This window comes from Bos javanicus, chromosome 11 (genome assembly GCF_032452875.1).
Source record: "Bos javanicus breed banteng chromosome 11, ARS-OSU_banteng_1.0, whole genome shotgun sequence".
NCBI classification, from domain to species: domain Eukaryota; kingdom Metazoa; phylum Chordata; class Mammalia; order Artiodactyla; family Bovidae; genus Bos; species Bos javanicus.
The window spans coordinates 24,085,837-24,109,305 of record NC_083878.1 but is presented as its reverse complement, the minus strand read 5'-3'; the positions used below and the strand labels follow the sequence as shown (position 1 = coordinate 24,109,305).

Below are 23,469 nucleotides of genomic sequence, written 5' to 3'. Positions count from 1 at the left end.
GTCTCCTGCATTGCAGGCATTTTCTTTGCCAGCTGAGCCATAAGGGAAGCCCAAGAATACTGGAGTGAGTAGCTTATCCCTTCTCCAGTGTATCTTCCCAACCCAGGAATCAAACCAGGGTCTCCTGCATTGCATGTGGATTCTTTACCAACTGAGATATCAGGGAAGCCCTAACACCAAATTTTGAAACTGCTGTGTAATGGTGAAGAGATGAACTGTATCCAGGACTTAGAAGTAATCATTTGGTTTTTAACGTGATGCTAAAATCAATTATGGGTAAAACAGAATTTTTAAAGACAGTTCAGTTATATCACTCAGTCGTGTCCAGCTCTTTGCAACCCCATGGACTGTGGCACGCCAGGCTTCCCTGTCCATCATCAACTCCCAGAGCTTGCTCAAACTCATGTCCATCAAGTCGGTGATGCCATCCAACCATCTCATCCTCTTTCTTCCCCTTCTCCTCCTGCCTTCAATCTTTCCCAGCATTAGGGTCTTTTCCAATGAGTTGGCTCTTCGCATCAGGTGGCCAAAGTATTGGAGTTTCAGCTTCAGCATCAGTCTTTCCAATGAATATTCAGCACTGATTTCCTTTAGGATTGACTGGTTTGATCTCCTTGCAGTCCAAGGGACTCTCAAGAGTCTTCTCCAATACCACCATTCAAAAGCATCAATTCTTCAGCACTCAGCCTTCTTTACAGCCCAACTCTCACATCCATACATGACTGCTGGAAAAACCATGGCTTTGGCTAGATGGACCTTTGTTGGCAAATAATGTCTTTACTTTTTAATATACTGTCTAGGCTTGTCATAGTTTTTCTTCCGAGAAGCAAGTGCTTGTCTCTTAATTTCATAGCTGCAGTCACTATCTGCAGTGATTATGGAGCCCAAGAAAATAATGTTTGTCACTATTTCCATTGTTTCCCCATCTTTTTGCCATGAAGTGATGGGATGGGATGCCATGATTTTAATTTTTTGAAAGTTTTAAGCCACATGAATAGTCATATCAATATAATAGGGTTATATTTCCTCTGCTGTTTTTTACAGGGTCATTGTCATCTGATACTTGAGATAATAATGAATCCCTATTTGTACACAGAAGAAAAAAAAAGATTTTTCCTAAACAGTTGCATAAGGGCTCCCTTGCATCTATTTTGAATATGCTCAATCCACTTGTCCACAGCAGATTCAAAAGATATGCTAAAAATTCTTTTTGGATGTACACAAATCCTGATTTAAACTTACTGGAAAAGTCAGCACAGTACTCACCGTACTCTTTGTGGTAAGAAAGAAAAAAAAAAGTTGCTTCGTATCATAGCTATTGGGGATAATGCATTTTGTTTGTTTTAGAAGTGAGGTAGTTGACAAACAATAACTTATAATCAATATGATTACATGATTTACATGGTCTTGGTTGAGATCTGGACTTTAAGTCCTCCCCAGGTAATTCTAATCATTCCCAGGGTTGAGGATCATTGGGTTAAACCAATGAAGTTTCCTGGAGGCCTATTGATGGCCTTCATTTCTTTCCCAGATGAGAAGGCAGAAAGCAGTGATTCTCTTAAACACAAGGAAGTGTAAGAAGTCTTGACCTTTTAATCACCTGGGGAGCTTTACAAATACCATTGCCTGGGCCACTGGGTAGAGAACCACAAGCATAACAAATATAGGAATGAAAGATTCATATTACTACAGACTTAAACCTCAATGTACCCTAATTTATACTTTAAATCATCTTAACAGTAGTATTAAATTGAATCATATAAAAATGCATACAAATGTGCATAAAAATGGTCAGACATCAATCTAATACTATTAAAAATACTCATGTTCTAAGTGATTGCAGTTTATCAGTAACAATGCTAAGAAAAGCTGCTCTAAAACAATTTATTAGTTTGTAAAATGAGAGACTGTCTTAGGTGAGGATTGAGAGGGTAACAGGTAGGAAAGCCAGGGGTCTCCAAATGGAGGAAATAGGCTGCAAGTGTCTCTTAAAATTCTGTGTTGCTATGACACCTGGTTCCACCTGAACTGAATGTTTCTCAAGCCTTGAGCTAACAAATGCGTTTTTCTTATGCTCTGTTAATGAAACTATGTATTGGAATTTGCCTTTCTTTGGAATATGCTTTGGAATTTACCTTTCTTCAAAATGGTTCCACCTAAGACTAACTTTTGGCTGGTAATAGTTCAACAAACCAGTATTCATATTAATTGTTTTATGGCTGGGAAATGATACACTTTGTGCCATCCTATCTCAAAAATGCATATTGTGGGAGAGGGACCTGGTGAAACTCTGTCAACCTTGAGGTATCTCTCTTATCTGATTAATAACTTTCTAACAGACATAAAACGGCTTGTTAAAACTAGCGGTGGGGGGCACTCTCCATCCCCCTTCTGATGTCTATGTCAGAAGCGTTCTCTGTTCCTTTTTATACTTTAATAAAACTCTGCTACACAAAAGCTCTTGAGTGATCAAGTCTGGTCCCTGGTCCTGAAGCTAAATCTTCTTCTTCAGATATCAAGAATCTGACACCATTCACCATAAGCTATTAGGATGATGAAGAAGTTAATAACGATGATTTTGATGATAATGATGATAGTTAATATCTATGGCCAAGTGTTAGTCAGTGTGTTAAATATGTATATTGTTGCATTAGTCATCATTGAAGACCTTATAATAGGTACCAAGATGACTCCCTTTTTATAGGTGAGGGAACTGAGTTTGGGGAAATTAAATGGTTTCATCAAGGTTACGGTGATATTCCATGGTAGTGCTAAGTCTTTAATTAACACTTACCCCTCAATCAGCAGGCACCAACTCAACCTGGAGAGAAACTCTATGAATATAATCTATGTGGCAAAGCCACCAGAAGAAATTCTAACCATATTACACCCAAGAGAAATTACACAGCAGAGAAATGCAGTGAATGTAAAGAATATGGGAAAGTGTATAGTTATCCTTCATTGCTTAGGATCCATGTGTGATAGATCTCAGCTGGTAAGAAGTCCTATTTTAATTTTTTGTGTGTGTGGTGGTGGGGAGGCAGAGCTCAGCTGGGGAAGAGAAGCGGGTTGTCAGCCCCCGATCGTGAAATTGCAGTCCTGGAAAGTACCTGCTCGGTGGCTGTGAGAGACTGAGTGTCCCAGGGTGGGCTCAGTGTGGGAGTCTCCCCTGAGAACTCTTCCCAGCCGTGCGTCATGAAGGATCAGCCTGAAAGGCAGAGGCAGGCAGTAGGGGATCCCAGAACACTGTCCTGATGAAGGGATGTTTTTTTCACATCCTCTGCACTCCCCAGGCTTCCCTGGTGGTTCAGTGGTAAGGAATCTGCCTGCTAGAGCAGAGGACACAGGTTCAATCCTTGGGTCAGGAAGCCCCCTGGAGAAGGAGACGGCAACCCACATCTGCATTCTTTCCTGGAGAAACCCCACGGACAGAGGAGCCTGGAAGGCTACAGTCCATGGGGTCACGAAAGAGTCAGACACGATTTCGTGACTAAACCTCTGCATTCCTCTTGCTGGGCCCCATGCTGGTGAGTAACTTCATATCTGAGTTTGCCAAGATCACATTGTAGAAGATGCACTAGTTTTTCTTTACCTAAGGTCAAAAATAGATGTCATTATCATTATTATTTTCAAATGTCAGAATTAGGAAGGCCTGGAAGATATGATCTAACATTACCTACAGGCATAGAGTTTTATGTTTTATTTTGAAAGAACCCAGGTTGAGAACAAAAGGTAAAATTCTATATCAGTTTCCTGAATAGTTGGTGTAGGGAAATGAAATAATATTGCTTGAAGCAAAACTGTTGCTTCTTGTTATACTTAAATAAGAATTTTATTTTTTAAGAATTAGAAGTTTGAGATTTCTTAGGTGCTGAGTAAGTCAGAAGAGGATTTTCTAGTTTTTAGGGAAATTTTAAGCAACTCAGGCATAAATCAAAAGACAAAATTTGTTGGTTACCTAGTTTGAAAAATGAATTTTGCATAAAATTGTTTAATGTCACAGACAAATCCACAGAAGTTTAATTCATAACAGCTGAGATTAGCATTCTTTTGGATGTTATTCAAACTAAAAGTGTGATGATGGTGTAGGGATAGGGGGATGATGTAGATTTAATGGCTCAGCAGCTCTGCCAGGGCAGAGAACATCTCTGTTTTGCTCACAGTTGCATCTTCAGTGCCTAGCAAAGTGCTGGGCATATAGTCAGTGCTCACTGAATATTTACTGAATGAATGAAATAAACCAACCACAGGAATGTCAGGGTTTTGCCTGAACCATAGACATGATGGCAGCCAAGGATTTGAATGTCTTGAGGATTATCTTTCTTAGCATTTCCATTATCTGCCTCTTTGTGTCTTGCCTTATTCTTTCAGTCCAGGTCATCCTTGTGACTGGAAACTTGATCATATGGAACACGTGTGTCCACATCTTACATATTTTGCATTAAAAATGTCTCTACTTTTAGAATTCAAACTCTAAGGAGAAAGTTTCTGATTAACTCAGGTGGAATTCAGCACTTACTATTAGAACAGTCACAGCAGTTGGAATTATGTAAGAGCATGAAAGCCTCAGCCTCTGCATGGTTGGAATGAGGATATGGGCTTTTGCCAGTTTTCTACTCTGCAAACTTCATCATCTTTGAATGATGAAGATGATTCTTCATCTTCAAACTACTGGGTCATGAAAAGAAAAAGGAGATATAGTCCCTGTTTCTAAGGTATATATTCTTTATGATGATTCAAGATGACAAGATCTGAAGGACAGGAGCCTTCAGATGTGCAGAAGACACTAAAGTAAATGCAGGTTATTATGATGGAAATGTACAAGATAGAAAATTATAGGAGATCAATTGAGAAGTAATGAGAATAACTTTCCCGATTATGCCTAGAGAAGAAAAATGTGATTTCAGCAACATTTGTCACTTAAGTGTTTCTGTTGAGCAACTACCATGTGGCAGTTATTGCAAATGGATCATGCTTAGATCAGTATGATCTGTGAGTTTTTCCCCAAACAAGCTGGAATCCACTTGTGTGAAACTGACTCATAGGAAACCAACCATATGATACCAACAAGGAGAAACCACAAAATCTACTTAAAGAATTATATAGAGCTCCTTTAGACAATGTTTATCAAGTTAAAAACAATAAGGTTGGCATTAGGAATTCTTTTCATTTTCATCAACAATCCCTTACCCTCACCCAACCAATGATGTAGCTATTAATATATGTATGTTGAATGTACAGTAGACAATAACAAAGTTGCTAATCTCTTTTGCTTTTTGAACTTTTTCATAAGCCTAAACTTCTAAGGACTATTTCTTTCTCTTTACTCCTTTTTCCTCTTTTTCTTTCTTTTCTCTCTCTTACATATACACTCCCTTCTGATGTGCTTTTGATATACCCACTTAAAGAGGCTAAATGATCCCTGAAAACCTATTGTTACCTATAATTTCTACATACCTTTCAAGTCACCAGTGTAAAGCACGCCTTGGATTTTTAAGCCATACTGTTGCAACTTGCTTGGTTTAAGGAGAAGTCAGAATGAGAGATAAATTTTAGCCTAGTTCCACAACTATCCATGTGGAGCTTCAGTGTGAAATTGTGCTTTTATTAACTAGATCCTGTTTGAGCAACTTCCTAAATATTATATAAATTCAAAGCATTCTATTGCACATACATCAAGTGAATGAATGCCAAAGAATGTCTCATTTTTCCTCATTTTCCTCAAGTCTCATTTTTCTTCTATTTTTGAACAGCTTAGGTTGGGAATCTCTTCAGGCTTGCTTTCTGCAAATCGCTGGGTACAAAACATTATTGCAGATGTGGAAAAAATGTGCAGAGAACCTGTGCTTCTGATAATGCCTGACATGAAGAAATGCATCTGAAGGTTAGTCCTTGAATACATTTTAATCTTTCACTTAGGTCAGCCAGTGTTTGCCAAGTATGTGCTATGTGCTAGAAGCATCTCTGGACATTGAGGGTACAAAGATGAATAAGACATGGGTGCTGTACTTGATTGATAAACATCAGAGGTAAATTTTCATTAGAGAATTCACGTGAGCAAGTTAGGGTATAGTTGACATAAAACATTATATTAATTCCAGGTGTACAACATAATGATTTGAAATTTGTGTATGCTGCAAAAGGATCATCATAATAACTCTAGTTAATATCCAGTTATCTTAATTATTAAGCCAGCAGGCAATGAAGCTGGTTCTACTGCACAAGTTTCCCCAGTTTGTTCTCTGTTGGTCAAAAAGAAGTCACCTGAGTGGGTCTTTCCTTTACGAAGGGTAATAAGGTGATGCCGAGGGGGCTACCTTGTTTCAGGTGTCATGTGCTATTGGTCTAGGATTGGGCTCCACGAGCTTCAGGTGCCAACTGAGTAATTGGATACTGACTAAACTAAGCAGGATAACAGAGAGGGGGCAGGGAACTCTCTTTGCCTTTGAAGTTCTGACTCAAATACTGTGCTAAACCACCCTTTAGAGCTGATGAAAGTCCTCTTGACCTTCGCGTCCTATCTTCTGAGAATGAGCATCTTCAGAGAAACCACCATCTCCTTGTGGTAGAATTGCCTAAGGCCTTGCCAACAGGCAGCTATCTGGGAATCAGGGGAGATCCAGAAGCCGGCTTTTTTTCCCTGTATGTCCTCCTGAGGCCTTTATCCAGACCCTGTCTGTGAAGTGAAGCAGCTTTCTAGTTATAGTAACATTTTTAGGCACTAGTTTTCCTGAGCTTGACCTGAGCTTAAGAACTATATCAGAATGGGATGGGTTGCTTGGAAGGAGGTTAATATGGTTCCCTCGTTGAAGTGGTTGGGGTTTGTTACAGAAGAAATTTCTGTATGGAGTGAGTGGATAAAGGTCACTCTTTCTAACTCAGCAAATCTATTGAGATTATTATTCAGGTGGTAAAAGCAGATAATGCCCATCCCTTGAAGGGATGTTTTAACTTTTGTTTTAACTAGGCTTGTATCTGTCTAGTATTTTTATAACTGACCTAAAAGAGGTTTATCAACAGAAGGGAAAATTAAAGGAGAGGACCAGTATAATGTTTGAATTTTTCTTATACCCCCCTCACTGCAACAATGATCTAATCACTTATTTTATATCTTCTTAACTGTTGCTTCCCTAAATGTTATTTACATGTAACTGGTTAGAATTACAGACTTGGTTTCAACAAAGGGAAAATAGAGGTTTTGGAAATAGTTTCCTGTTTCTGTTACAAATATAAACTGTTAAAAATTGTAAGCTGCTAAGCAGTGCTGAATTTTGCTGTTTTGCTGAAAATGTGATCAAACAGGGAAAAGATGCCTTATTCATCACGTTTCTTTCTTTATGTTCTCTTGGGGTTGCCAGCTTAGCAGATTATCTGAATCTTAATTATGTTAGGAACTAAGTACAAACAAATCCTCTGGTTTCCTCAGGTGATTTTTAAAGAATAAATAACTATGAGTTACTACCCAAAATCAAAAGGGAAAATAATTGAAAATTAACCAGAAGAGGGACAGAGATGATGTTTCATTTAGTCATCTTAAGAGACCTACTTAACCAAAGCACTTATGTAACACATTTCAATGATATTAAGCATTATATAATTAAAATGTACAGAAGCTGCTCAGGTGAAGAACTATGAATTTGTATGCAGAGTATTATAAAAAAAAAACTGTTGTTCTTCCATATTTTTACTTATAGTCAATATAATACTCAGATGGCTTCAACTTTTCCCACCTTGGTGATAAAGTAACTGAGGTCTAAAGAAGTAAGAAGCCTAAATTTTCGTAGCTGGAGCCAGAAGCTAACCCTAGGTCTGCCTTCACTACAAACTCATGCTTTTGGTGGGATGATATGAAAGAATAGCATTGAAACATGTATATCACCATATGTAGAAGAGATGACCAGTACAAGTTCGATGCATGAAGCACAGCACTCAAAGACCATGCTCTGGAACAACCCAGAGGGGTGGGGTGGGGTGGGAGGGGGGTTCATGATGTGGGGACATGTGCACCCATGGCTGATACATGTCAATGTATGGCAAAAAGTACCATAGTATTGTAAAATAATTATCCTCCAATTAAAATAATTTAAAAAAACCCCGGTTTTGGGGTAGGCGTGGTTTCCATTATATCAAATGCATGCTGTGATTTTCTAAGAATTGTACAGGCTTCCTGAGAAGTCTCTTGAGAATCTGATTATGTGTTATGGTGAAATGATGGGAGAGACAGAAGAGCGCTAGTAAGAAGTTTGGTTCTATTCAATGGGAAGTGTATGTGGGACAGTGTAATACTTACAGCTTTTTTCCCTACTCCTGCCTCTTAAAAACATCATCAAATTTTAAAGACAAAAGTATCTCAAACAAAACTAAGTATAAAGGTTCATTTTATGGTGTTAAAATCATATTCAAACATTTTATGATGTTTTGTTCATTGCAGTTTATTCTGATGAATGTTTCTTTCCAATCTGGTTTTTTAGCTGTCTTGTGAGTAAGAGCACTTGGTATTTTGTTTTGCAAGTTGTACACTCATCCCAGCGATGGTGGTGGTCATGGTCATGTTGAGCTGTGTGTGTGTGTGTGTGTGTATGTGTGTGTGTGTTGGCTCACACACACATACAGAAATGCAGGTTCTGTATTCTATAAAACAAGGTTACTGCGTTTCTCCTGAAACATAAAGTCTTGGGACCACATAAGTAGAGTTTATGACTACAGTATAATGTAAGAGGTATTGAAAAGAAAATGTGTGGAAGAGAATATTTTCCTTTTAAATATTAAATTTATATTAGACAACAGTGCTTAATGAATATTTGTTTGTTAATATTTTTCCTATACCAACAGTTGTGGGTGGCTGTGGGCCAAAAAGACCAGCACAGTGGAATACACTAAGTTGAATATTGGTGATTCAAAAGCCAAGGTAGGTATAGAAAGAGGACTGCATACCCAGGAGCAGAACTAATCTTGGGGTTAGTTCCAAGTTTCTGACAAAAAGCCAGAAGCCGGGGGATCTTGACACTTGACCAATCGTGAATTTGATTTCTATCTCATGAAGACCTTACTGTGAGACTCATAAAGAAAAGAGTACAGTAAAGACAGTAAAAATAGTTCATGGCACTCACATCTTTAATACTTCACCGCATTTCGACTGAGCTCTGCTTCCACGATGCACCTCTGGTCTAGTGGGAACCAATCCTAAATTGAGCCTGGCCTGGAGATCTGTTAGTGCTAAGATTAAACTTTATGCTAATTGAACAGGAAAGGAACAGGAAAGATTTTTCTTATCAGAGTCATTGCTGGAACCTATAGATCTGATACAGTGTTTCAGAATCTTTTCAGAAGAATTACCCTTTGAAAGTGCAAATATGGCCCTTAGACTGGCTTTTCTGAGTCCTCAACATTTTTATGAGGAAGGTTTTCCTTTTCTCAAATCTTGTGTCCCCAAAGAGTGTGGGTAGCGGATGCAGAAGATGAAGATAGAAAGGATTGTTATCTGGGCGTTAGGTTACCCGTCCCATGGTTGGGTCCCCCTCCTTGCTTTCAAGCCTTAGGAATGGATTTGGAAACTGGTTAGGAAAACGAAAACAAGTAGGTAGGGGTTTGAGGTCTACAGCCAGGTTCCAAGCAATGGTTTGTCATTATTAAATTCAACCACTGACATGAATTGATGAATCCCTGGGTAGCCACTGAATCACAGGACATAAATGTAGGATACAAGCTAGAAGTCAGTCTTTGTGGACACTATCCAGGGTACATTTCTAGGCTCATGAGAAATTAAGCACTTGTTTCCTAACACTTAATTAATTTCTAAAGGTCAAATTTAGAAAGTAAAGCTTGATTTTGAATTCTGGTAAATAGGCTCAACTTAGGTGCAAATTTAAAATGAATTTACTTTTCTTTAATCATTGCCCTCAACTCTGATTTTAGCTTTTCTTGTGAGTAGCATCTTAAATGATGTTTTGGGCAGGATCTGATATCTTCCAGCAGTTTCTAGCTTAAAAAAATCCATACGGGTTAAAATTCTAACCTTCTATATAACTTCAGTTTTGTATTTCTTACCACCTGGAGTGGCAAGCATTGTGTTACCTTTGATACTCTTTGTCATTGTCCTCCTTCTCTTTGTAGTTCCCCTTACATTCCTATTAATTAATACTGGTAAGCCAGGAGGAGAAAGGTACTCCTATCTCTTCCTTAACTGACCTCCATGTGGTTTATTCATTATTACTACTGGTCTGGACAACACTACCTAGCCACCGATGACCTCCAAGTGACAGGTGTCCATAGGCTGGCTGTCTGGAAATGCACATGTGTTTGGGATGATCTTTTGTGGCAGGGCCCTTTTATGTGGGACTGAAGTGTCTTCTTATCACACAGGTGCCCTTGAAGAAAACCTGGCTCTGGTTTAGGATGAATCTCTGTGACCTTCCCTGGCAGCTAGCCTTCGTTGGTCTGGTACAGCTTAAGTCTAACTTCTCTCTCTGTCTACATGACCCTGAAAAAACACACTTTCTACTACTTCAAGTGGAGGATGTTCAGGCCCTTCCTGGTTTCCTCCTCTCTTTATCCTGCTTTCTCTTGCTAGTTTCCCACCTCCCTGGTTCTAGAGGCATGGAATGGGGGAGATCTCTACAGCTGCTGTATAAGCAGACATCCTTGGGGGAATGAGATCATGTTTTCTTAAGTAAAAGTTGCTCAGCATTGTCCAACTCTTTGCAACCCCATGGACTATACAGTCCATGGAGTTCTCCAGGCCAGAATACTGGAGTGGGTACCTTTTTCCCTTCTCCAGGGGATCCTCCCAAACCAGGAATTGAACCCAGGTCACCCGTGTTGCAGGCAGATTCTTTACCAGCTGAGCCACAAGGGAAGCCTGTTCTTTTCTTAAATTGCTGAATGAGACCCTGGGAGCCTCCCTCTTCACTTGGGGAATGTCTACATTCCACATAGGTTTCTGGTCTATTCTCTAGGTCAGTAACTCAGGACTCCCACAGTTACTTTTGTCCCATTTATAAGTGAAAAGGAGAGTTGGAGCTGGGGATTGGGATGAGGCTGAATTGATGACTTGAGAGTGTTAGGACAGGTTTGTCTGCTTCCTAGTAAATTCTGACACTTGTTTCTGGATTCTTGATCTTGGCCATCCTGTTTAAAATGTGGCATGGTCTATGCCTCTTGATTTTCAGCTTTGGGTCTTAGGTGCTGATTCAGGAGCAACAGAAAATATCCCACTCAGCTTTCTGTTATACTATCTTTTCTTTCTGCACAATTTTGCCTATCAGTGTGTTTTTTCAGAACTTACCCTATCTCCAAGTAGAGAATAAAAGGACACAACTGAAGCACATTTATTAATAGAGGATCATATAACTTAAATCCAAAAGGCAATACTTTTAAGGGTAAAAGAGCTTCTCTAGTCAAACAAGGATGCTAGGATAATGCCTGTTCATATCATTTGTCCCTGGAAAATTGGGATCTGTGTTCACAGTAGCTACTGGCTCCTTGAATGTGTCAGTTCTTCATGGAATGCCTGTATGTGGTTGTGCTGAAGTGAGGATGAGGGGTACCAGGTGTGTCCTGGTCTCCAGAAGGAGGCAGACTGTGCAGTTGTTAATGGCTGCTGAAGGTCATGCTCTCTGGAGTACCTAAGTCTCCACAGGAGGTTAATAATACAGAGGATAAAGTTATATAATTATAGCATACATCACTTCTGTAAACTTAGTTCCTCAAATACTTTTGATACACTTTTGGGGCCAAACTCTTTGGATCATAAAGGTGGATTGATTATACATGGACCCTATTGTAAGGAGTTTATGATCCAATGTTGGAGAAGGATGAACAAATACCTACATCACAGTAGGATGGTAGTATCTTACAAAAAGTAACACGGCAGAGTTTCTGTCTCAAAAAAGTAGAAGGCAAGCTATTTTAAAAGGGTACTTTTGTGGTATCTTATAATTTGGTGATTTATTTCAGAGCTTAAGCTGGAATTGTAAGACAATGGGGTGATGTTTCACAAACTGCACTAATATGAAAGTTTATATTTTGAATCATTTGTGTAAACAAGGATCAGTAATCTTGTTTGGTGGCTGCACGACTTTGAGGAGATACCCATGTCCAAGGGCAAAGGAGAAGCCCCAGAAAGATGGTAGGAGGGGTGAAATTGCATTTAGAATCAAACCCCATACCTGCCAGAGACTCTCAGAGGGCTCAAACATACGTTGTGTACACCAGGACCCAGAGACCACATACAGACTGAGACAGAACTGTGTTTGAGTGTCTCCTGAGGAGGTACCCTGGAGAAGGAAATGGCAGCCCACTCCAGAATTCTTACCTGGAAAATCCCATGGATGGCAGAGCCTGGCAGGCTACTGTCCATGGGGTTGCAAAGAGTCGGACACAACTGAGTAACTTCACTTCACTGAGGAGGTATGGGTCAGCAGTGGACTGCTGCAGGGGCAGGGGCCCTGGGTGCAGTAGACCTGGGTATGGCATAAGCCCTCTGGGAGGAGGTCACCATTAATCCCACCATAGAACCACGAGAACTTACATTAGACTGGGGAAACAGACTCTTGGAGGGCACAAATAAAACCTTCTGTGCACCGGGACACAGGAGAAAGGAGCAGTGAGCCCACAAGAGACTGACCCAGACTTGGCCGTGAATGTCCAGCAGTCTCTGGTGGAGGTGTGGTTGGCATTGGCCAGCTGCAGGGTTGGGGACATTGAGTGTAGCAGTGTGTGCATGGGATCTTCTGAAGGAGGTCACCATTATCTTCATTACCTCCACCATAGTTTGGCCTCAGGTCAAATAGCAGGGAGGGAACACAGCCCCGCCCACTGACAGAAAATTGGATTAAAGATTTACTAAGAATGGCCCTGCCCATCAGAACAAGAATCAGATTCCACCTCAGTCAGTCTCTCCCATCAGGAAGCTTCCATAAGCCTCTAATCCTTCTCCATCAGAGGGCAGACAGACTGAAAACAGCATCACAGAAAACTAACCAGTCAGATCACATGGACCAGAGCCTTGTTTAACACAGTGAAACTATGAGTCATGCTGTGTAGGGCCACCCAAAATGATTGGTTATGGTGGAGACTTCTGACAAAACATGGTCTACTGGAGAAGGGAATGGCAAACCACTTCAGTATTCCTGCCTAGGGAACCCCATGAGCAGTATGAAAAGGCAAAAAGATAGGACGCTGAAAGATGAACTCCCTAGTTCAGTAGGTGCCCAATATGCTACTGCAGATGAGTGGAGAAATAATTCCAGAAAGATTGAGAGACAGAGCCAAAGCAAAAACAACACCCAGTTGTGGATATGACTGGTGATGGATGTAAAGTCTGATGCTATAAAGAGCAATATTGCATAGAAACCTGGAATGTTAGGCCCATGAATCCAGGCAAATTGGAAGTGGTCAAACAGGAGATGGCAAGAGTGAACGCTGACATTTTAGGAATCAGTGAACTAAAATGGGCTGAAATGGGTAAATTTAACTCAGATGACCATTATATCTACTACTGTGGGAAAGAATCCCTTAGAAGAAATGGAGTAGCCATCATAGTAAAAAAAAAGAGTCTGAAATGCAGTGCTTGGATGCAATCTCAAAAATGACAGAATGATCTCTAAACAAGACCAGGAGCTGACTGTGGCTCAGATCATCAACTCATTGCCAAATTCAGACTAAAATAGAAGAAAGTAGGGAAAACCACTAGAACATTCAGGTATGACTTAAATCAAATCCCTTACGATTATACAGTGGAAGTGACAAGTAGATTCAAGGGATTAGATCTGATAGACAGAGTGCCTGAAGAACTATGGACGGAGGTTTGGGACATTGTACAGGAGGCAGTGATCAAGACCATTCCCAAGAAAAAGAAATACAAAAAGGCAAAATGGTTGCCTGGGGAGGCCTTATAAATAGCTGTGAAAAGAAGAGAAGCAAAAGACAAAGGAGAAAAAGAAAGATATACCAATTTGAATGCAGAGTTCCAAAGAATAGCAAGGAGAGATAAGAAAGCCTTCCTCAGTGATCAAAGCAAAGAAATAGAGGAAAACAACAGAATGGGAAAGACTAGACATCACTTCAAGAAAATTAGAGATACCAAGTGAACATTTCATGCAAAGATGGGCACAATAAACGACAAAAATGGCATGGACCTAACAGAAGCAGAAGATATTAAGAAGAGGTGGCAAGAATATGCAGAAGAACTATAGAAAAAAGATTTTCACGACCCAGATAATCACAATGGTGTGATCACTCACTTAGAGCCAGACATCCTGCAATGTGAAGTCAAGTGGGCCTTAGGAAGCATCACCACGAACAAAGCTAGTGTAGGTGATGGAATTCCAGTTGAGCTATTTCAAATCCTGAAAGATGATGCTGTGAAAGTGCTGCACTCAATATGCCAGAAAATTTGGAGAACTCAGCAGTGGCCACAGGACTGGACAAGGTGTTTTCATTCCAACCCCAAAGAAAGGCAATGGCAAAGAATGCTTAAACTACTGCACAATTGCACTCATCTCACACACTAGTAAAGTAATGCTCAAAATTCTCCAAGCCAGGCTTCAGCAATACGCGAACTGTGAACTTCCAGACATTCAAGCTGGATTTAGAAAAGGCAGAGATCAAATTTCCAACACCTGCTGGATCATCAAAAAAGCAAGAAATTTCCAAAAAACATCTACTTCTGCTTTATAGACTATGCCAAAGCCTTTGACTGTGTGGATCACAATAAACTATGGAAAATTCTTCAAGAGATGGGAATACCAGACTACCTGACCTACCTCTTGAGAAACCTGTATGCAGGTCAGGAAGCAACAGTTAGAACTGGACATGGAACAACAGACTGATTCCAAATAGGAAAAGGAGTACGTTAAGGCTGTATATTGTCACCCTGCTTATTTAACTTATATGCGAGTACATCATGAGAAATGCTGGGTTGGAAGAAGCACAAGCTGGAGTCAATACTCCCAGGAGAAATATCAATAACCTCAGATATGCAGATGACACCACCCTTATGTCAGAACATGAAGAAGAACTAAAGAACTTCTTGATGAAAGTGAAAGAGGAGAATGAAAAAGGTGGCTTAAAACTCAACATTCAAAAAACTAAGGTCATGGCATCTGGTCCCATCACTTCATGGCAAATAGATGGGGAAACAGGGGAAACAGTGACAGCCTTTATATTTTTGGGCTCCGAAATCACTGCAGATGGTGACTGCAGCCATGAAATTAAAAGATGCTTGTTCCTTGCAAGGAAAGTTATGACCAACCTAGAGAGCATATTAAAAAGCAGAGACATCACTTTGCCAACAAAGGTCCATCTGGTGAAAGCTATGGTTTTTCCAGTAGTCATGTATGGATGTGAGAATTGGACTATAAAGAAAGCTGAGCGCCAAAGCATTGATGCTTTTGAACTATGGTGTTGAAGAAGACTCTTCAGAGTCCCTTGGACATCAAGGAGATCCTACCAGTCCATCCTATAGGAAATCAGTCCTGAATATTCATTGGAAAGACTGATAAAACTGAAACTCCAATACTTCGGCCACCTGATGTGAAGAACTGACTTATTGGAAAAGACCCTGATAATGGGAAAGATTGAAGGCAGGAGGAGAAGGGGATAACAGAGGTTGAGACGTTTGGATGGCATCATCGACTCAGTGGTCATGAGTTTGAGTAAATTCCAGGAGTTAGTGATGGACAGGGAAGCCTGGTGTGCTACAGTCCATTGGGTCGCAAAGAGTCGGACATGACTCAGTGACTGAACTGAACTGAACTGAATCTTGTTTGGAGCCATCTTTGTGTGTCATAATAGTAAATTTGAATAATGCATAAAGATTAATCCTGGAGAGAAAAATGAATTCAAAAGAGATACAATGTAACATTGTTCAGTTAATCAACATGTGAAATAATTCTCTGATTGTCCCACAGCATTAAATTTTTTTTATAAAACCTTTCTTTAATCTGAACTCAGTAACTTATAAAGCATCAGGAAATGTGTTCTATAGTAAGTTCATTTAAAAAAAATCAAAATCCAAAATACAACCATACCTTAATAAATAAGGTTCATTAGAAACTTTGAAAAAATTTCAAGCTGGTTTTTTTTCTTTTTAAAGTTGAAGTATACTTGATTAATGGTGCTTTCCTGATGGCACTGGTGGTAGAGTCCACCTGCCAATGCAGGAGACCTAAGAGATGCAGGTTTGATCCCTGGGTCGTGAAGATACCCTGGAACAGGAAATGGCACTCTGTGCCAATATTTATAGTGTTTAAAAAAATTTTAAAGGAACCTTCATACTGTTCTTCATAGTGGCTACACCAATCTCCATTCCCACCAACAGTGTAGGAGGTTTCCTTTTTCTCCACATACTCTCCAGCATTTATTATTTGTAGACTTTCTGATGATAGACTAGTTTTCTTAGTTGGTTAATGCTCAAGAACATTTTGGTCAAGACAGAGAGATTAATTCTTAAATACAATCTTTGTTGCCTAAACAGGGCAAGCAACAGCTATACCCAAATGTTAGACTTGGAAGTAAACGTTTTTTGGCTGTTATGGAAAATGGATGAGAAACTAGAAATCAGTAATTGCTATGAACTAGTCAGTGAGTCATTTTCAAATACATAGAGCAAATGTGCTCTGTTTCACAGTAAATGTAATTGAGCAGTAATGTCTGTATATATAAATATTATTTTAATCTAGTTATGCATATAAATATTTTCTTTCTTCCTTTATATTAGAAAATAGAATTTCCAGTTGCATAGTATTCTATAGTCTTCTGATCAATATTTTGTGTACCTAATTTACTTAAATAGGTAGTGAGGTAGAAGGGACTTGAAGATAATTTCTAGCCTAGTTTCTTCCAGTATATAATAATATGCTGGACATGCAGGTATAAGGCACTTTACCTTTCTGTCACTCACTTTTCAAGACCAAATACGCTTTTCTTAGTTGAAAACTCTTTGCTTTGAAAAGCATTTCACAACCATTTTCCCATTTTATTGATTTAAATATCTCTAGACAAAGACATAATGTTATTTTTTGCTGTTGTTTTTTCCCCAGTGGGAAATTGAAGTAGAGGGGTTAAGGTGTTGCTGTAAGCTACCCAGTTATAAACTGCGAGAGCCTGGAAAGTGGGTCTTGTGGTTCCCATGCATTTTTGCATTCCTATGTCACCATGGCACTTCCAATCCATGGAGACCAGGAAAGAGGAATTATTGAAGAAATCTCTATGATAAACAGTCATATTTTATATCATACAATAAATAGTTTATGGGTTGTTTTAATATACACTAAGGCATCTAGTCGGAGAAGGTAATGGCACCCCACTCCAGTACTCTTGCCTGGAAAATCCCATGGACGGAGGAGCCTGGTGGGCTGCAGTCCATGGGGTTGCTAAGAGTTGGACACGACTGAGTGACTTCACTTTCACTTTTTACTCTCATGCGTTGGAGAAGGAAATGGCAACCCACTCCAGTGTTCTTGCCTGGAGAATCCCAGGGACAGAGGAGCCTAGTGGGCTGCCGTCTCTGGGGTCGCACAGAGTCGGACACAACTGACGCGACTTAGCAGCAGCAGCAGCAAGGCATCTAGTTATTTTAATAACCTTATAGGCAGAGATGATAAACATTGTTTTATAGATAAGGAAATTAAATTCATAGAACTGAAGTGACTTGTACAAATTGGCACAGAGAGCGAGTGATAAAAAGGGAACTTAAATTCTATGTTTTTAATTCCTGGACTGTTATAAATCAGTTGTCTCTTAGATCAGTTGTCTTCTTGGATCTCAACTTACTCTTAGAAATGGGCTACTTGGTGATGCTAACTTTAGCATGGTGGACAGAGAAACACAATTCACAATTCTGATTCTTATTATTTTCACCCACTAGAACTTTTTATCTTCTTTCATTAAATTTAGTACCTGTTACTAAAACTATGGACTAGAAAATTTTTTTTGTTTTAAATTTAAATGATAGAACTCCTTGGACCCTGAATTTTAGTCTGTTCAGGAAGCCTAAACCTGAGAAAACAGGCCCCGAAGAACTAGGTCTTGTTTAGTTGACACACTTTCACTGACCCTTAGCTCAAATTGTTGCTTTCCACAGGTGCATATGTTTACAGCATGCCGTAGGATTTTCTATTTCTTGGTCCTCATATTTTCAATGGCATAAAACATCTCTTGAACAAAGATTATAAGGTGTCAGAGTCCATCACAGTGTGTTTCAGAGATAAAATATGCAGAGCCACCTCCTCATGCCAGGCGCTATAATAAGAATTTGGGTGGAAATACAAAAGAGCATTGGGGTTTCCCTGGTGGCTCAGCTGGTAAAGAATCCACATGCAATGTGGGAGACCAGGGTTCGATCCCTGGGTTGGGAAGATCCCCTGGAGAAGGGAACAGCTACCCAGTCCAGTATTCTGGCCTGGAGAATTCCATGGACTATATAGTCCATTGGGTTGCAAATAGTCAGACATGATTGAGTGACTTTTACTTCACAGAAGAATAAGACAAAGTCTCTCTTTGGGCCTACGCAGTGAGAGAGAGACGTGTGAACACGGTTATCTTACTCTGCAAGTGATGGAGTGGAGCTGCATATGAAGAGCCAAGGGAGGAGGAGAAAATGATATGAGCAGGCCATGGGAAGTTAGTAGAAACTGGATAAGCAGACAAAGGGAGACAACATTAAGACAACCCGAAATCTTTTCTAAGAAAAATTATACAATATCAGTATAGCTGTGGAATAATTGTATATCTGAAATTCAAAAATAGTAATTGTTGAAAAAAGCATTAAATTCAATATGTGCACTGCAGTTTTCCTATATATTAATTTGGTATAAGCTATTTTAATTGCAGAAGTTACATCTTCATGCTATAAACATGTTTACATTTCAGGAGAATATAAAGAGACGATGTGCCTCTGCCTTACCTAACACCTCTTTCCATGGACTGTTCTGAATCTTTCTGAACTTGTTTTTAATATACATTCAAATGGCTATATTCTTACCCTAATTATCTTTAAAAACATTCATAGGAAAATTAGTTTCATGTTAGGAAGTTTCTGAAGAGGTCTCCTAATATTTACCAGCTATAAGTTCAAAGACTGACATCGGGAATCATTTAGTTCAACCTTGTCACTTTGTCGTGTCAGACACTGAGACCCTGAGGGATTAAATGTTGCTGTGGGTCATCCATGCAGTTAATGACAACACTCCCTGTCTCCTGTCCACCAGGACCATGATTTGATGGTCCTCTTCACTTCATGGACTCAGGCTATCTCAACCAACCATCCAAACAAAAAAATAAAATAAAACACCCTATGTTTCAGGGTATTATTAAGATTTTTTTAAACATGCAGATAATGAAAGCAAGGTGCTGGTGTTCTTGAATTCATGCCTGTTCCCTAAATTCTGTTTCTTTTCTTTTTTTCCCTGAAACTATCTTGTGGAAACAGACCAAAAAGTCTCTCTGAAATGTAGTGGTTTCTATAAATGTTCCTATTTTTAAGATATATTAAAATAATGAAACCATTCACCAAATTGATAACTGATTATTCCCAATAAAAATGGGGATAGAGGTAGCAAGTGTGTATATTGAATGATTAGGGCATTGATGACTCAGGAAAACTGATCATTGGAATCCCTGGAATGAATGCTGCTCAGGGTATCTCCTCAGATTTACCTATCATTAGAGTAATATGGCCAAGAAGCAATTTATTCTGCATTAATTATGTATTAACTTTGAAAAGCAAGTAATTCTTCTTAAAATGGCCTTCTCAAGTGAAGACAAGTTTGTAGTTGCAAGAACATCACTAGCAAATTTTTTTTCCCTTTAGGAAAAACTATTTTTAGGAAAAATAAGATTTGCATGTATTGAAGTTAACTGTAATCTCTTAAACATCTGTCCTGCTTCAGGGGCAAATAGCAAAGCTAAATTCCTTATTTTTGTGTGGCTTTTATAAAAACCCCACAGAACCCAGAGTAATAGATTTTTTTAACTGAAAGGAAAACAATTATTGTGAGTGTAAAATACCAAGGTGGGTTGTGAAAATTGGAAAAATGGCCCTACCTTGAGCACTAACCTGTGTCTCTGGCTTAATCCCATTTTTGAGATGTGACATTCTCTCCCAAGGTCATGATGACTCATTCCAATTCTTGACTAACAAGAATAAACTTATTCTCACAATGGTGATCATGACCTTTGCAGCAAGCGAAGCCTCATCTTTGCTGTTTATTCCCTTTAAAAGCCCATGTGTATTCATTGATCAGAAAGTAAATCTGTAATCCTGTGGGTCCCAAGGAGTGCCCACACCATATAACAATTAAACAAGGAAAGCCCTTTAAAGAATGGCAGAGGTCCAAGGTACCGCCAAATATAAATGGTCATTTCTTTCACAAGTACTTTATGTATTTGGTGTAGCATTTCTGCATAGACTGGATTATGGAAACCTGTATAGAAATGCTTCTGCTGTATATTTATAGTTTACATTTTTGAACTATCAATGAAGAATACTGATTTGCTTTAAAGGTCCTACAGTAATGCCCAAATGACCCCAAACTAGGATTTCATATGATTTTCTTGTTGTAAATTTTCAGTTTGACATACTGACTTTTTTTGACTCTGAGTTGTCTTATATTGTCTGAATTTTTTCTTATTTCAATGAAATGTATACAATTTATAAATTTGGATTGTCTTCTGTGTCGAAGTGCCTTAAGTGCAAGCTTTCTTTAAAAAAAAAAAACAAAAACAAACCTACCAGCCCGTGAAAGATTTATCATTCTGAGAAGTGTCAAAAAAGATGTATTTGGTGGCCATGAGCCCGGGGAAGTACAGCATTTTGCCTGTGTAATATCTCATGCTTCATTTTTATTACAGTGACTTGCCTGTAGCATGGTTTCATTTCAGTGTATCCTGTTTCTTTCAGAACTCCCACCCATGCTAATTGTCATGGCTAATTAGTCTTACAGCAAAAAGCAGACAAACCAACAGAGGATAGGCTCTTTCAAAGAACAGCTTTGTAAAGGTACATTTTCCTGCACAGCAGTGTGGCTGACGAGTAAAACAATCTGACAAACACTGACTGCTTAGTCTGAAAGTGTCATATATCTTGACATTAACCTGTATATCATACATTTTGTATGTCAGGATAGGCTTTTATTCACCATTTAAATTGTTAGGAAATACACATATCAGATGAGTTGTTCAAAATAACTCTCCCTTTAATGAGAAATAAGTGATTTGATTAATGAGTTATTTAATAAGTAAGGGTTGACGTACATAAAATTTGCAGGCCAAGTTCCTCTGCCAAAGAGGCCTTTTTAGGATAGACAAGGATCTCTTACCTTTACCCTCTAAGATGAAGGGAGAAAAATCTCTGAATCGTAAATTCCATGTAGGCATGCTTAGAGACATTGGGATGAAAACCTTGTAAACTGGATTCGGCTGGTATTGTGTTGACACTCAGCCACTGCATGTGTGTGAAAGCGTCAGTCATCCAAGATACATTTACAAGGGAAAGTTAATAGGAAATCTCCCAAACCTGTGAACTCCCAGAACCAGGGAGTACAAACCGAAAGAGCACCAGAGCAGTGGTCTGGGTTGCAAGTGCTCTCGGGGCACAGCTCCTGCTATTGCAGGTATTACCTTGTTACCACCACTTACTCTACTGGGTGCCAGCTCTATGTCAGGCACTGTAAGTATAGCATCCCTTTACATCCTAAATGAGTTCATTTTGAAAAAGAAAAAAACTGAGCCTCAGAAAGATTGTAACACTCTTATGGCCACAAACCTAGGAAGGAAGCAAAAAACCAGAGTGTCTCTGTCTCATCAGATAGTGAATATCACAGCCTTATTTAGTTGGAGGAAGGGAAAAGGGACATTTGAAAGAGAGATGTTTTTTTCCCATAGCAAAAACTTGGAAACCTTTTACTGTTTCCGGAAATGGTTTTCCTCCAGAGCAAACCTGTTAACCATTTCTATTTCAAAAGCCATGATGCATCTGACTCACTTTAATGAAAGAAACATAATAGGAAGAGGGTTTTCTTCTTTGAAACTCAGGTATTTTAATAGCTGAGTTTCCTAAAAGTGATCGCTATGTTATTCTAAAAAAAGAATGAGTCATGTAAACAGTGCATTTCCTGAGAAAGGTCATTATCAACAGAGTACAAGATCATGTGTAATATGTCTATAGGTGACTTTTTTGTGTTTAGCTGAAAAAGGCTTCTGGCAAAGACAAAAGATATCTGAAGTGACATATTCCTAAATCTGTTCTGAGAACTGCCACGTGAAACTCTGTTGTGGAAACTTGGTTTCTTAGCAAGGGTCTAATACTTTGGCTACCTCATGCGAAAAGTTGACTCATTGGAAAAGACCCTCATGCTGGGAGGGACTGGCGGCAGGAGGAGAAGGGGACAACAGAGGATGAGATGGCTGGATGGCATCACTGACTCGATGGACATGAGTTTGAATGAACTCTGGGAGTTGGTGATGGACAGGGAAGCCTGGCGTGCTGCGATTCATGGGGTCACAAAGAGTCGGACACGACTGAGCGACTGAACTGAACTGAATGTGGTTTAGTGCCAGGCACATTTGGAATAGATTTGCTTTGTGGCAGTTTCAGACAAGGGGCCCTTGGGGTTCTGTTTCTTTAGGCTAATGGTCTTGACCACAAGGTGTTCCCTTTTGGCTTAATGTGCGAACCTGGCAGGCTTCCCATGAGGACCAACCGTTTTACACAGACAGCATTTTCTGCTCAGTGCTTCTGCCTACAGTGTAACCTTCCTATGAGTCTTTAACAAGGTGCCTTTCTCCTTCAGCCAGATGAAACATCCCAGTGGAAGAGAATTAAGCAGGAGTAGAACATCACACCCTGAAGAAAGGCAGGGCAACCTACTCCAGTATTCTTGCCTAGAGAATCCCATGTATAGAGGAGCCTGGCAGGCTACAGTCCATAGGGTTGCAGAGTCAGACACAACTGAAGCGACTTAACACACAGGCATGCACGCAGAACATCACAAAGAATTCTGGGAGCTCTAGGGGATATTCAGTGTTCTCATCAGGGTAAAAAAGAAAGTGCTGGGGGAGGAATATGCCAGTTTATTAAAAAGACTCAGAAGCTTTAGGAGCTTTAGGATATGATTAAGTATCAATTTAGTATGAGAATAATTTACTTCCTGTGGAATATGACACATATAGAAGTTCAAGATTTTACTTGCATGGCACTAGAGGAATGATGTGGAGTGGTCAGAAGGATCACTCCTGCCCATACTTACCGCCCCAACCACCAATTGTCTACTCAGCCATAAATTCCTTAGAATTGGGGGCAAATCTTATTCTCAGATGTAGCTATCCATTTTTTTTTTTTTTTAACACCGTGCCTGGAACATACTGGGGACTTAAGAACTGTTTGTTGAAAGAATAATAGAATCCTAGTTTAGAATTCAAACCATTGAATGATAAAGACACAATGTTTCCACTTAGGAACTGCTTAAT

General features: G+C 39.4%; 1 long non-coding RNA gene across 1 annotated transcript in view; it reads left to right on the top strand.

Annotated features, from left to right (window-relative positions):
• Window positions 1-7,945, top strand: part of LOC133256923 (uncharacterized) — a 242,876-nt gene extending 234,931 nt beyond the window's left edge. The window contains exon 4 of the long non-coding RNA XR_009739336.1: window positions 5,754-7,945. This is a non-coding gene — a long non-coding RNA (uncharacterized LOC133256923). The remainder of the gene's footprint in view (window positions 1-5,753) is intronic.
• The last annotated feature ends 15,524 nt before the right edge of the window (window positions 7,946-23,469 follow it).